This window comes from Oenanthe melanoleuca, chromosome 1A (assembly GCF_029582105.1).
Source record: "Oenanthe melanoleuca isolate GR-GAL-2019-014 chromosome 1A, OMel1.0, whole genome shotgun sequence".
Taxonomy (NCBI): Eukaryota; Metazoa; Chordata; class Aves; order Passeriformes; family Muscicapidae; genus Oenanthe; species Oenanthe melanoleuca.
Window position 1 is genome coordinate 41278342 of NC_079334.1, and position 10229 is coordinate 41288570.

The following is a 10229-nucleotide window of genomic DNA, read 5'->3' on the forward strand; positions in this document are numbered from 1 at the left end:
TTTCTTACTTGTGTTGGAAAGAATCAGACGCAATATTTGTCATGCAGAATCATTAAAGAAACAAAAAATCCTTCTGAAAAAGGCATCAACAACTACTTAGAGTAACTACTTCTATTGCCTTCTTATTTTTATAAACACTGAGTAAATTAAATACATGGAATCTAAAGTACTTTTACAGTTTATTTTTGTTTCTGTCTGTTCTGCTGTTATCTGAATCAAGCTGCCCATGTGATTCAGACTTTTCCCTGCTGAAATTACTGGAATGATGCTTTTCCTGTCTGTGCACAATGAGTTATTACAACAATAATACACATTCAATAAAACAGAGATAAACTGCAGAAGTTCCTCTGCAGAATCTTTCCTGCTTTCATTTCTTTCAGTCTTCTGCAGAACAATGTATTGTAGCCTTCCCTTCCCTCTCCAGACACCTAAGACCATTCACTTTTCTAATTTTCCCAAGGTTTTACCAACTCTCAGTATTTATTTTCTTCTCACAAATAAATGTCTTTTCATTTTCATTGTGTCTTCCCATACCATCTTTTCACAGACTGTAAAGATGAACAGATTTCCAAGCGAAAGTACATGGATTCTCTCCACCCAAATTGACAAATTGACTGCCATGGTTTATAGAAATATAAAAGAGGAGGAATATTTGAAAGACTCAGCAGTAAAGAAACAGTGAGAAATATTGCAATATCATGGTAGTGACTATGAAAGCCAACGGATGCATTAATGTTACTAAACTATGGATGGCCTTTGGCACTGGACAGCATAACTGAAAATGGAACTGCACAAAGTTTTCTCTGCATCCTCCTGCTGCAGCTTGGCCATGCAGCCCTGCACACTGATCTGGCTTGCAAATCCTCACAGCTGGTGCTTTTTCTCATTAGCCAGTGTTGTTTTCAGCCATGAGTCCACTTTCCCTGCAGTCTTCCAGGGAGCTGGAAGATGTGGAAAGCAGTCAGATGCAGGGGCAAAGAGGTGGTCAGGCTACTAAGCTGGTTGCTGCCCAAAAGAGAAAGGTGTCCAAGACAAAAACTCAAGTGTGTGCTAACAAAAGGGCTGCTTGATGGTGGTTGAAGGGCAGGAATGAGAGCTGCCAGCAGCCAGGTATCCTACACAGGGAGAGGAGCCACCACTGTTGGCCAAGTGCCCATCACAGAGGGGTCTGCTGGTCCCTCAGGTGCTTCTCACCCTCCCCAGCATGTTCACAGTCAGGCCAGTGTCACTGAGGGCTCCCATAAGCAGGAGTGAAACTGTAGACAGCAACTGCATTTTGGAGTTGGCAATAGGAGTCACTGAAGCACAAGTCACAGGAGAGGAAAGCAAGCCAGAAGAAACACAGGAGAGAAAAGAGGCCTGGAGAGGAACAGAAAAGGAGAGTCATTTCATAATGGAGAAGAAGAGAGAAAATAGACTCACTAACAAATGGAAAGGGAGATGAGAAGAATGCCTGCACAAAACATCAGAAATCCCAAAGTGATTTAGAGGTTATTTGTTTGTGTCCTTGCCTTCCCTGAATAGAAAGGAAAAAAGGACTGTGGAAATAATCCTTGATAAGGTACATATATAAGAAAGTGTGAAAAACTGAACATCAGCCACCCCAGCCTATAAATCATCTCAATTAACAAGTATTCATAATCATTTGGAAGTCTTTTGAAATCATGTGAAAAAAATAGTGGAGAAACGGTACGTGTTGACAGTCTCCAAGGACAACCAGAGTCATTACTTAACTCTTGTTACTTAGTGCCCACAAGGCTATCTTCTATCCCACTGGCACATTAACATAAGCAATAAAATAAATCACTGTAAGCCAGAACCTTTCCTGCTGACTGGGAGCAATTGCCAGTATTTACATGCTCAGTGATATCAAGGATGTAGCTTATTGAAGTAGCATGGAGGTCCACATCACCATCTAAACATGGATTCTTAGAGTGGATAACTCACAAATAAGCCACAAAGGGACTTTACTAGTTTCTAACTTTTAGACAAAAATACATAAACCTTTTCCTGTCCTGGTTTTCAAGGTGACAATGAGGAAAGCAATCCTGGAAAACAAAGAAGTACTGGTTCCTGGCACAACCAAGTGTCTCAGGGCAGCCAAGATGTGCTGGGCAGCAATGGCTGGTGCACCCCACAGCAGCCTTACAGGCAAACTGCAGGCAGAGCATTCCTCCTTCTCCTAGCAGCTACAGAGCAAATTCAGGGGCGTGTATGTGCCTCTCTCCAGAAAAGAGCTCTCTCACTCTGTAAATAGTTTTTATACTGATGAGTTTTGGTGCTACAGATATAAAATGTGTTTTCCCTAGGGGAACTGTGAGCCTGATCCATATTTTAGGGATCCTGGGATTGTCACTCTGTACCAAAACATACCAGCCATCCTGTAGGCTTTGCTAATCACAGTCAATTAAAATATTTTAAAATACAAGGATCTCCTAAAAATTGCAAATTCGTAAACAAGGTTCCGGCCTTGAGTTAGAAACTTCATTTCCTGAAAATATTTTTTTTTTTAAATGGTAGGAATGATGCAATTTTCCAGGAACCAGATAGGAAGGAAAAGAGAGTAAGTATTTTTTCTGGCCGAAAGATTAATGGTGATATTCACATGTGAAGGGAGGAATTTGCCTTGACTCATAGGAAATTATCTTTGTTCTTGGGGATTTAAAAACAGCCTTTGTGGAACAAAATAGGCAGCCTGAACTATGCCTGTGTTTTGAGGAAGGATAACTTTGCCCATTGAAAAGAATAACAAGGAGAAGAAGTATGTTAATGGAATGTGAGGCCATTTTCATTTTTCTTTATAGTTGGCTGCACCAAAAGCAGATGACGGGGTGAATTATTTGAAAGATCATAGCAACAGAGAAATTGCCAGAAGTTTAGATTTTGAATAATTAATTTGGATGATGTTGCTGTCGCCAAATTGTTCACTTCTCTGGAAGAGAGAAAAATTGATAAATTCTTTGCTTTGAAGAGATTGACAGCCTTAGCAATGGTGATCTCATGTGTATTGGTACTAGCTCTCACATATTTATCGTCACTTGTTTTAAACCAACCACAAAGTTAACAAAGTTGAGGCACAAACAGAAAGAGAGCTGCAAATCCCCTCCAAAATCCAGTGAAGGTCTTTACTTATCATCTAATCAAATTTTCTACACAGAAAAATTATTGAAAATTATTATATACTGGAAATTATTGAAATCATCTTCAAACCTGACAGAACCATTATTACCATCCTAAGGTTGCTTTTATTGTGGGAATATAAGCAGCTGCACTCCAAGCCAAATGATACTGCTGGTGGAGAGGAGCAGCACTTGCCCCAGCCTTGCCTGAACTTAAAGGCAAAGTTGGTCTTCCCAGCACAGTGCTTTGGGGCTCTGGGGACCCAAATGAAGTACATGCTTAAAGGAGCTGGAACAGTCTCACTAACTAATGCTTATTTTAAAGTAGTCTTGGAGTCAAGCCTAAATCAAGCTGCTTTTTTTTTTTTTTTTTTTTTTTTTTTTTTTTTTTTTTTCTCAAGACTTCCTATACAGAATTAATTTGGAAATGGAAGAAAGAAACTGGAGCTCAAACTTTGCGCTGAAACAAGCAAGTAACTGGGACATGTGCTGAGAAAGGTGGCAGGGAGAATCCCTGCAGCATGGGAAGAGTTACCCCAGCTCCCGGGCATGCTGTGGATACCTAATCCTACTACAAACTCTGCTGAATCCTTACCAAAACTGTTCTCATTATATTTTCCAGGCTGAAATACCTGTGTGTGTTTCACAGCATCGGGCATGGCATCAGCGTGGCCAGAGAGGCCAAGCAGGGCAAAAACAAACTGTGCCACTGGGATGCATTTTCCAGGCATTTGGCCTTTGAACACACCATTTTGTTCAGCCTAATGGTCTCTCACAAATATTCCCAAATATTCCTTCAGCTGCACTAGTCAGGGAATTTCTCACAGATGTCCTTTCACAGAAAATGTTTCAAAGAACTTCTAAGCTAATGGACCTGGAGGTGTTTCAGGGAAGTCAGGGCCACTTTTGGATGGAGACTTCTCAGCAGGAGAATTAGGCAGACCAGGATAGCCGACTCAAGGAGGCTGCTGTGTGCATGCTTTGCTGCTGCTGTGTGCATGCTCTGCTGCTGTGTGCATGCTTTACTTCTGTGTTCCTGCTTTGCTGCTGCTGTATTCCTGCTTTGCTGCTGTGTGCATGCTTTACTTCTGTGTTCCTGCTTTGCTGCTGCTGTATTCCTGCTTTGCTGCTGTGTGCATGCTTTGCTGCTGCTGTGTGAATTCTTTGCTGCTGTGCGCATGCTTTTCTGCTGTGTTCCTGCTTTGCTGCTGCTGTGTGCATGCTTTACTGCTGTGTTCCTGCCCTGCCGCTGCCACCTGTCCCCGTGCGCTGCCAGGTGTCCGTGGAGCAGGAGGGGAAGCTGCGATGCCGCGGATGCCGGAGCTGCCCGGCCCCGCCCGAGCCGCTGCCATCCGCCGGCTGCAGTCACACAGCACACGCAGCGATATTGCTGCTTCCTTCCCGCTGACTGGTTACTGACCGGGGAAAACTAGGAAAATTCCTGCCTGCTGCTGATGAGTGGCAAAGTTATGAAAAAGCAACTATTTCCTTTAAATTCATTTCTAATTCTCATTTCTCATTCTCCTCTTCTGATGTAATACAGGAACTTCTACCATTATTTTCTGTCTCTTAAGTTTCCTGCATAGGAAGCACCATCCTGATGTATTGTATTAATTCTTAAAGAGGATCAAGTGAAAAAAAATATGAAAGTACTCTGATTTGCAGATAATTAGGATCCTCTTGAGAATTTTTTTTTGTTTTCCATTTCCTGACAATTCCATTGTCAGAATTCGATTTTGCAAATGAAGCTGACATATGCAAACTCTGATCACATCTAGCTATTAGTTTCATATTTAGATTTATGAGCTTGATTCCGATTTAGCTCGGGATTATCAGAATTTCAGCTACTCATTTCTTCAACACAGAAAGCAGTTCTGCAAGGAAAGCACATCTGAGGATAACAGCATGATAGATCAATAAGAGAGTTATATGTCAAAACATATTTCTACCAAAGATAAATCACTTCCCACTTGTCTGAGAGGTGCATACCTATCTCCTGGAACAGCAAAACAAAAAACAGACAAATCTATATATCCAAAACCAAATACAAGGGAAACAGAAATAAACTGAAGGCTGTTCAATTTAGATGTCAATGAAATAACATTGAAATCTTTCTGTACATTGTAAACAGGACTGTAGAAAAACTGTAGTGTAACAGAGGAACACATATTCTCAGAGAAGTCCATTTTAAAATCATAGGAATCACAATTTAATTTTGTGACTTCTCTTCATAAACTTTCTCACAAGAACATATTGTCTCCTTTGTATGATGTAATATGAAAGATGAGAATATGCTGTCATATATAACAAAATAAGTTGTATTCAACACATATTTGTATCAAAAGATGTAGAATATAGCCAAAAGGCATAAGAAATAAACAAGACAGGTTTTGTAAGTAGGGATTACATATTTTATTAGATGAATTGGTGTAATTAAAAAAAAAATTAGAAATATAAAAAGCTTGCATGAACACAAGCTCTTGTATAGATCTGAAATAGGAGCAGAAAACTAAAGTTTGCTATGAAAGTAAGTTTCACTGCACATCACTGACTTTCCCATTCTCACATCAGGCAAGTGATACATTACCCCTCCCCACACTTCAAGGGATAAACTTATCAAATCTCTCCATTTTGCTGAGCAAGTACCAGATACCTTTTTGCTGGGTGGCCAAACTTACACACACTCAATTTGGCTTAGAGCAGCTCCCCTCTACTTCTGCCAAGCTCTGAAATTTGCTTCTACATCTTACCCAGAGATGGCCATGTGTGCTCAGAAGTCTGCCTTACTCAGTGTAAACCTCTTCTTGCCAGAGTGTGTTAGTGCACCCCATCTCCAGGAATTGTGTCCTGGTTTGTTGCCATCTCTCCTGATGTGCTAACACAGAATAATCCAGATGAGTAGAAAAACAAGGGCAAGTTTTACTGCAGCAGCATGACAATGATATAAACACTTCAAGTACTAGCGTCACAGGCATAGGAGAAAAGAAACACTTCCACAGCAAGAAATAAATTCTTAGAGAAAAATATAGACTCAGAAATGAAATATGAGTGAATTCTGTATGACACAGTATTTTTAGACTGGATAAATGCAGGGGTATGGCAGTCACTTTTGTTAGTAAATGAATATTTTCCAAGAGCAGTTCAACACTAGATGTTATTTATAAAACTATATATACATATATACATATATAGTTATTTTTTTTAAATTTAATTTCATTCTCCAAATGTGCAGTGTGGACTCCAAAACTGTAAGAGAGCACACAAGTCAGTATCCATACTCAAACAGCTCCAGATAGACCATCTAGATTCTGCATATTATCCCAAAAATGAGGGAAGGTGTAGGGTGTGCTTACTGTCCCTGTGTCCATGGGGCATGCTGGGGTGAGGTCTGGATCAGCATATGGGGCAATGCAGGTGAGCTGGCAGTCTGGTCTTTCAATTAGAAAAGAGATAAGGACTGAAGGTATTGAAAAGGGAAAGTTTTGTCTGTCCCTAATTAATGACATTGGCGCTCCACCTTTCTCATTATGTAATGTGACATAATGTTATCTATGGCACAAGTTAGCCTAAATAAAGGGTAAGGAAAAGGGCAGGGGGAAAAACATAAATTTCAATCCAAAAATTTTCCAAGCATGAGATTAAAATGATGAGGAAAAAATCCCTCCATTTTTAGAAGTCCCAACGCAGCACTGTTGTGTGCAAAAGGCCTGAAGAGGAGCCCTTGGTTGTGTTACCCTCATTTTCACATTACACAGGTCATCAACTCTGTTGTCGCAACATTTTCAGGCAATTGATTACCTGGTTAGGAAACACAGCTTAATGAGTCATGAGCAGCAGTGTTTGTTGTGAGTGGCACGTGTTTGTTTAATCCACATGAGAAATTAAATGAAAAGCACCAGTAGCCGTTTCAAACTAGATGAACGTCAGAGAAAAGCAAATAATTTTATATTTGTAATACTACACGTTGGCCCCAAACCCTTCTGCCAGAAAACCAAAAGGCAAACAAGGAGCCAGTGAGTGCTGGTGTCCATAGAGGCTGTGTGAGTCGCCAGCAACAGCTAGCTGTGAAATTGAAGGCAAATATTTGCTCTGCTTAAAAAATGCTCAGACTGTAATAACTGCACAGTGCTGTAAGCTTCGAGAGCTTCTTGATCATTCATGGACATTGCCTCTCTACTTGCAGAATATTTATTGAGCACAGGGTGAGGTTCTCAACAATTGACAATCAGTCACTCCCCTGGTTAAACCCAAAACTTTTTTAAACAGAATTATGCACGTGAGTCAAGTTCTCATATGCCATATTTTTGGTTTCCTGGTTCCCTGTAATACAGGCTGCTGCTTTTGTTTGTGGCAGTGGGCATGCCTCAAAGTTCAATCCCTCTTTCATTTAAGGTCCTGGTTTGGCATTCTTAAAACCATAATCAAAATATTGACACTTCCTACGCCAGGAATGCTCCAAGCATTAGATGGCTTGGGGGTGAGTTGTGGGACTGGATTTTCCTGTCTCAACCAAGAGAGGAGATGAGTTTGTGATTGAGCTTGGCTACTTTTTCTGTCACAAATCTGCCACTTGGCATCCAGATTTTCCCAACTCTCAACTTTGCACTAAGCACAGACTTAAATGCAAAAATACAAAAAGTGCAAAACCCAAGGAAAATTGCAGAACAGTGCCATTTACCTGGAATGCAGGAACAAACAAAGTTTTATAACCCAGAGAGCTGTGTAGCTCCTGTAGGGCTGTGGTCACTGCTGCAGGGACTGCAATGAGCTACCACATTCCCTCCAGCGTGTAGAGCATTCTGTCTGAGCCTTATCCAAGGTTAGCAGCACCAGCCTGGTCCCCCGTGTTATGAGGCAGCCCTCACCAGGTCTGACAGCACTGACAGCACTGACTCTGTGCCCCTGCTCTGATCCCAAGTACCCCAGAGCTGCTCCTGCCATGGTGTGCCCCCACTGAGGCTGCCCTGCCCTGGGGAAGGGAAACAGCAGTGCCATGGGGACTCTTGAGCACCCAGTCTGGGAAGGGGACATGAAGAGGTGGGATTAAAAATCTCTTGTCCAAACTCTTCCAGTGGGAAGTCAGGTCCCAGACAAGTTGTTGTAGACAACTCTCATGAGTTAAAAATGCTAGCTCAGGCTTCCAGGAGAAAAGCTGCCTGTGCACCACCTGCCCATTTCTGCCTTTGCAATGGCCCTTCTGTGAATAGATCCAAGCTCAAGGCTTGGGATGATGTTGTTCCTAACCAGGATGTGTGCCCCAGCCTGACTGGGAGGAAATGAGATGGTTCTGCAACCACAGCTTAGTAGGGAGGCATGGACCTGCACAGACTGCTCCTTGTCCCTGGGCCCTTGAAACTTCCGAGAAATTATTTACACCATTACGTCCTGGACTTCCCATAATGGACCAAATTTCAGAAAGTGCTTCAGCACAGCGTTTGCTTTATGTATCTCCCTGCCTTCATGGTCTTCAGGAAGCTTCTGGCCAGCCCTGACAATGACTATGGTTGCCTGATAGGCCACTTCTGACAGCCCCCCTGCACATGCATGATGGGGTGATGTACTCTGCAAAACTGGCACCACCACTCTTTCTGAAAACAGCAATTTTAGACTAAAATCTTCTAGAAAAGCATCCACAAGCTGAACCGGGTAGCATTTGTGATGAACATGAATATTTCAGAACACATTTGCAAAATGCAGTTATGCCTTCCTTTTACATCTGCATTAAGCCATGATGGTAATACTAAAAACACAGTGGGCTTTGTACACTGTCCATAACAATATGTCCAATATGACTTCAGTACCTGAATGCACAAAGTTTGCAGGATCAGGCTATGGCTTTCTGCCAAGGCAAGGCATTAGGAAGACAGCATTTTCAAATGGCCATTTTGGACTAGGTATACTTAGCAAACTACAGTCAAGCTCCTGCATGAAATACAAGTTCTAAACCCATTCTCGGATTTGTTTTTTTTAAAATGTATTTATTATAAGACCTATTGTAGCATCAGCTAATATAGATTATACATTACATATCTCTAAATTTTAGCTATAAAATAATAATGTAAATTTATATATCCTACATATTGTAATATATATTTTGTCTTCTGGTTACTCAGAGCTTTATACACCAGATCTACTAGCAAAGCATTTGTTCACCCTGATCTTCTAAGAACTTCATCTACTATCAGTTTCCTCAGGATGCATTTTTTAGAATCAACATTTAGACTTTTACATGAGTCTTTGAAATTTAATTGCACTGTACTTCTGACATATTCTTGTTAAAATGTTACTGTTACCTGTTTTCTTCATCTTCTGACTAAGCAACATGAAACAGGTGGTGAAACAGAAGGGACCTGTAGATGAGTGAAAGCAGTGGGAATCAAAACTACTGAATCTCTTTTCCAGTGTGAAGAGTACACTCTGGCAATGCTTGAGTTGTGTATGTTCCACTGATAATGATCACCTTGTTTCTGTAAGAGGGTACACATTTAGTTGTATGCATTGCTAAGTGAACAGCATCTTCTGCCAGCACACATTTGTCAGGAGAGGACAAGGCAGGGAGTCTTCACTCAGATATTCAACATCTGGTCACACCAACTGTCCCAGGTATGGATGGCACTAAGGGATGTAAGCCCAGACAGGAGAGGGATTTAAGCCCACAGTGTTGAAATAAATTTTAGGTGGGCAAATATATAGCTGCTGGAAGACAATAAAACAGATGCTGGTAAGGAGCAGGTTTGGTTTTCCATCTCCAAGGATGCTGGTATGAAGGCAGTCCTACCTCAGAAGAGGTAGATATCAGTAATTAAGGCAGACATGTGAAGTCTTCTCCCTTGTAACATTGTGCTTCTATCATTAATATGACTATATAGAATTGTACGAAGAGTGGGGAACTGTTCTGGGAAATGAAAGTGCTGTATCCAGCTGGAGACTGAGCAGTCTCATTTTGTACCCAAAACCTACAGCACCAGGACCTGCATGGAAGATCCTTTCATCCAAAAGAAATGTGACAAAAGGTCTCTTTCTTGTAGCATCCTCTTGAGGACATTAAAGAAAAGGGTATCTAGTCTTGAACTAGCTAGTCTTGCTGTAACATTTGATAGGAATCCTAAA